Raw genomic sequence first — 6,000 nt, 5'->3', positions numbered from 1 at the left:
TCTATGTAGACCTGGATTACAGACGGCTACAAGCTTATCAACATGGGTGCGGCGTATTGAGCTCCAGTTTTCTGCAAGATCAGTGTGTGCTTTTAACCACTGAGCCGTCCCTAGCCCGGAGGCCTCATGTCCTAAAGTTCCTACTGCCTCCAGCTAGAGGCTAAGAGTTCAACACAAGAGACTCTGGGGGACATTCTGGATCTAAATTTTCATACACAGGCAATCACACCCCTCTACCTGGGAGATGTCTGGATTCTAGAAATGACCTCTGACTGCCAGCAAGGATCTTCAAAGACTATAAGCAGGTGAGGCAGTTAGGGGGCGCAGACCCTTGGAAGCTGTCCCTTAAACTCTCACAAAGCCTCTACCTACAAAGACTGCCACAGATTCCTGACTGCTACAGATGCCGAGCAGCTTCTGGAAACTGGCCTTGGGGTGGGGGTGGGTACAAGCCTCTGCCCTGTCTCATCTCAGGCATGGCCTGTGCATGGCTTCCATTTCAATGTGTGCATCAGGAAGCAGGGCCGGGTGAATTATGAGTCCCCTCCCGTTTTAGCCTGGAGTTCTAGGCAGAAGATCTCAGAAGAGTCGTGTGAGAACAGGGAGGGAGACTGTTAGTGGACCTACGTAAACCTATACTTCACTAGACAATCCTACTGAATTCTTGAGAGTCAAGAGTATGGGGGAGCCGGGCATTGGTGGTGCATGCCTTTAATCCCAGCACTCAGGAGGCAAGGCAGGCAGATCTCTGTGAGTTCGAGACCAGCCTGGACTACCAAGCGAGTTCCAGGACAGCCTCCAAAGCCACAGAGAAACCCTGTCTCGAAAAACCAAAAAAAAAAAAAAAAAAAAAAAGAGTGTGGGGGGGGCCGGGCCATGGTGGCGCACGCCTTTAATCCCAGCACTCAGGAGGCAGAGGCAGGCGGATCTCTGTGAGTTCGAGGCCAGCCTGGTCTACAAAGCAAATTCCAGGACAACCTCCAAAGCTATGGAGAAACCCTGTCTCGAAAAACCAAAACAAAAGAGTGTTGAGGAGTGCCTGCCTCCTTGGAGTACTTAGCTGATCTCCCGTGACAGCAGGGGTGAAGGTAGAGGCAGAATAAGTGTTCAGTATGTAAAGGCTCTGGGTTCAACGCCCAGCACCACCCAGCACACACAGCCCGAGATAGGAAAAGAGGTGGGGGTAATGAAGGCAGGGAGGACACACATCAGAGGCCAGGCGAGGTAGTGCAGGCCTGTGACCCTAGCATCCAGAGAGGAGGGAGGAGGATTGTGAGTTCATGGTCAGCCTCAGTTGCATAGTAAGCTTGAGGCCAACCTGGGCTACCTGAGATGGTGGCCCGAAAGAAAGGAAAAGGTCTTGGGCTGGAAACACACGCACCACACACACACAACAAACCACATACACACACACCACACACCACACACACACATCACACATACACACACCACACACACACATCACACATACACACACACACCACACACACACACACACCACATACACACAACAAACCACATACAGACACACACCACATACACCACATACACACAACAAACCACATACACACACACACCACACACACACAACAAACCACATACATACACACACACCACACACACACAACAAACCACATACACACACCACACACACACACCACATACCACACATCACACACACACACACACACCACATACACACAAACAACATACAGACACACACCACATACACCACATACACACAACAAACCACATACATACACACACACCACACACCACACACACACACACAACAAACCACATACACACACACCACACACACACACCACATACCACACATCACACACACACACACACCACATACACACACACCACACACACACAACAAACCACATACACATACCACACACCACACACACACAACAAACCACATACACATACCACACACACACAACAAACCACATACACACACACCACACACCACACACACACATCACACATACACACCACATACACACACACCACATACACACACACCACATACACACAACAAACCACATACACACACACCACACACACACATCACACATACACACACACACCACATACACACACACCACATACACACAACAAACCACATACACACACAACACACACACATACACACACACCACACACCACACACACACATCACACATACACACACACACACACCACATATACACACACCACACACACACAACAAACCACATACAGACACACACCACACACCACACACACACATCACACATACACACACACCACATACACATCACACATACACACATACCACATACACACCACACACACACACACCACACATACACACACACCACAGACACACAGACACACCACACATACACACACACCACAGACACACACACCACATACACACAACACACCACATACAGACACACACAACACACAACACACACACGCACACACCACACATACACACACACCACACCACACACACACACCACACACACACACACCACACACACCACACATACACACACAGACACAACACACACATAAACACACACAACACACACACACAGGTCTTAATTGTGATTTACCAAGCCCTATAAATATTTCCTATCCACATATATTAGTTAGAGTTTCTAGTGCTGAAACACCATGACAAAAAAGCAAGCTGGGGAGGAAAGGGTTTATTTGGGTTATGCTTCCAGATCACTGTTCATTACTAAAGGAAGTCAGGACAGGGACTCAAGCAGGGCAGGAACCTGGAGGCAGAGCTGACACAGAGGCCATGGAGAGGAGCTGCTTACTGGCTTGCTCCCCATGGCTTGCTTAGTCCGCCTTTTTTTTTTTTTTTTTTTTTGAGACAGGGTTTCTCTGTGTAGCTTTGTAGACCAGGCTGGCCTCGAACTCACAGAGATCTGCCTGCCTCTGCCTCCCGAGTGCTGGGAGGTGTTTTCTTTTTCTTTTTTTTTATATATCATTTTTTATTTTAATTTTAGATAGCTTGTTTTACATGTCAATCCCAGTTCCCTCTCCCTCCCCTCCTCCCGCAAGGGAGGTGTTTTCTTAATTGAGGTTCTGTCCTTCCAGGTAACCCTAGTTTGTGTGTCAAGACTGGCCAGCACACCACCTCGCTATTGCTCAGATGTCACCCAGGCTTCTCCAGTTTCCAAACACATCAGGCACATCCTGACCTTAACCTTCAAGCTTTTCCCTCTGCCCAGGAGACAACTTTTTTTTTTTTTTTTTTTTGGTTAATGTTTTGAGACAAGGTCTTGCTATATGCTTGGAACTCACTATGTAGGCAGACCTGGAACTCTTGGTCTCCCATCTTAGTCTCCTGAATACTGAGATTATACAGTCACTAACATGTCTGGCTCAATTTGGGATCACTGAATCCTGAATTGGAAAGAAACAGCTAAGAAGAACATAGAACATTATTGGAACAATTTGGTGAGTTTGAATTCGGACTGCACAGCAATGTATATTGTTATGCAAATATATTGATGTTAAGTGTCTCAAATGGAAGATGGGTGTATACCAGTAGTGCACACATGTAATTTCAGGGTAGTGCACACATGTAATTTTGTAATTTCAGGGTAGTGCACACATGTAATTTCCGCTATTGGTAGACTTGCCTCAAGTTTGCAGCCTTCTTGACCTATATACCAAGACCTTCAAGAAATGGTTTCACTATGTAGCCCAGGCTGTCCCAGAATTCTGGAACTTTCTGTGTAGAACAGACTTGCCTTGAACTCATAGAGATCTGCCTTGCAAGTGCTTTTCCGAATCTACCCTGTTTTGACTTCTGGGGTAATAAGTAGCGTGGCCAGAGCCCAGGGAAGAATAGAGCCAGGGCTAGAAGCTTCTAAAACCAGTGCTGCTAAGACTCTCTTATACTCCCCTTACTTCTCCTCTTCTGTGAAGAGGACCATGATGAATAATTTTCAACATCCTGAATCCCAGGATGCCAAAGGCTCAACAAACTCATTACATAAGCAGACTGTAGACAAGCTGCCATTCTGTCTTCCGACCAGGAGGTGGCAGCAGCACCTTTATTTTTCAGAACAACCAAAACAATTGAGGGAAGAGGGAAAGGGGAGAATTTTAAGTATCTTATAGACATTTTGCTGGCCTGGGTCTGAAGCTAGACAATGCAAACACAAGGGAAAGCCTGATATCCTCTCTCAGGATGAGAGCAGAAGGAAGTCTCCAGACAAGGGAGTCAGACCTAAACTGCATGGGTTTCGCAGCTGCGTGGCTTTGAGCAAGTTGCTTTATCTGCTTGTCTCCATTTTATTTAAATTTTTGAGATTTTATTTATTTTTTACTTTATGTATTGGGGTATTGGGGTGTTTTGCCTGCATGTATGTCTGTGAACCACATACATGCAGTACCCACAGATGCCAGAAGAGGGTGTTGGAGCCTCTGGAACCAGAGTTATATGTGAGTCACTGTGTGGGTGCTGGCAATAGAACCCACTTGCTTTTGTTTCTTAATTTGGTTTTGTTTGCTTGCTTCATGTTTTTCGAGACAGGGTTTCTCTGTGGCTTTGGAGGCTGTCCTGGAGCTTGCTCTGTAGACCAGGCTGGTCTCGAACTTACAGAGATCCACCTGCCTCTGCCTCCCGAGTGCTGGGAAAAAAGTCATGGCCCACCATGGCCCCCACTGCAGCCAGTGCTCTTAACTGCTGAGCCCCCCCATATTTTATTTTGTAAACTAGCTATCTGGGTAGGCTACTATGATGATAATAGTACGTGGTCAAGTGTGTCAAATGCTTGTCAAAAACCGGTGTTAGTAGTAACAAAACACACCACGAGAAGCAGTGAGCTTGGAAGGGTGACTCGGGATAGTCCCTAACTGGAGGGGCGGAGCCCCGGAGCATTGGATACCAGAGGGAATAATTCAATCTTGGAGCAGCTGTGTAGGTGGGAGCCCTGGTGGACACTTCCTTGGACAGTGGGATCCTGGACCTTGTTTCTACTTGAGGTCTCCTTGGTACCAGATGCCAGAGCCCAGAACACCATCAGGCCCTTGTAAGTCCTGCCTGAGTCCACCCACACAGACAAGGCTCCTGCTGCATCTGCAGAGACCTTGTCCCGCTGAGCTTCAGGTCCTACCTAAGTGATGGGGAAGAGAGACTGTCCAAGTCTTAGACCTTTCGTGGCCGTTGACCGCACAACGATCCAGTGCACAGGGAAACAAACAATTGGGACTTGGGGGCCCGGGGAGAGGAAGCAGGGGAGGGGGTTGATCACATTTCTAAGTTGACTTTGAATCTCTAAGCTCAACTGCTCCTCCCTCTTCAGCTGCTGCTGGGACCTTAGATGTGAGCCCAGGGGCCCGAGTAGCAAAAGATCATTTAAGGACACTGGCCTATCTCGGGGATGTGGGATGAAGGTGTGCCTCAGTCCTGAATCTGTACCAGAGAGGCCTCTAGCTAATACTTGGTTGCAAGGAATTAGACCTGTGCTGTTGCTCTCTTATTCCTGTTTGTCCGTCCTGTGGCAGAGGAAGGTGAGCAACTTTACTGAGCACCACAGACTGTCACCATCTCTGAAGGGACAAGTAACTTGCCTTGGGTCACGCAGCTGGTTCATTTCGAAGGTGGTGGCCTGAACTCTTCTGCCAGGACCATTCCCTTCATCCTGCCTTAGCCTTAGCCACTCACATCCTCAGAAATACCTTGGAGTCTCTCCATCCGTAAAGACTGAGCTCCCAAATCTCAGATCCAGGTATTACACTGTCGGGAGGCAGCTTACCACCCACAGCTCCGTCAACTCCCTGTGCTTCCTGCTGTTTGGCCAGGGTCCAGCTGTGGACCTCTTCACTTATCTGCTTTCACTCTCACCAGCTCGCCTAACCCAGGAGAGGGTCCTCAGCACATAACTGATAGATACTCTCTCTGGTAATCTACGTGGCAATACTCACAGCTTTTGTAATTCCTCGCATGCATCCAGCCGTTTCTCTATAAAC

The sequence above is a fragment of the Mesocricetus auratus genome, unplaced genomic scaffold (genome assembly GCF_017639785.1).
Source record: "Mesocricetus auratus isolate SY011 unplaced genomic scaffold, BCM_Maur_2.0 Super-Scaffold_100010, whole genome shotgun sequence".
NCBI lineage: Eukaryota > Metazoa > Chordata > Mammalia > Rodentia > Cricetidae > Mesocricetus > Mesocricetus auratus.
The sequence above is the reverse complement of the archived record's forward strand: the minus strand, read 5'-3'. Positions refer to the sequence as shown.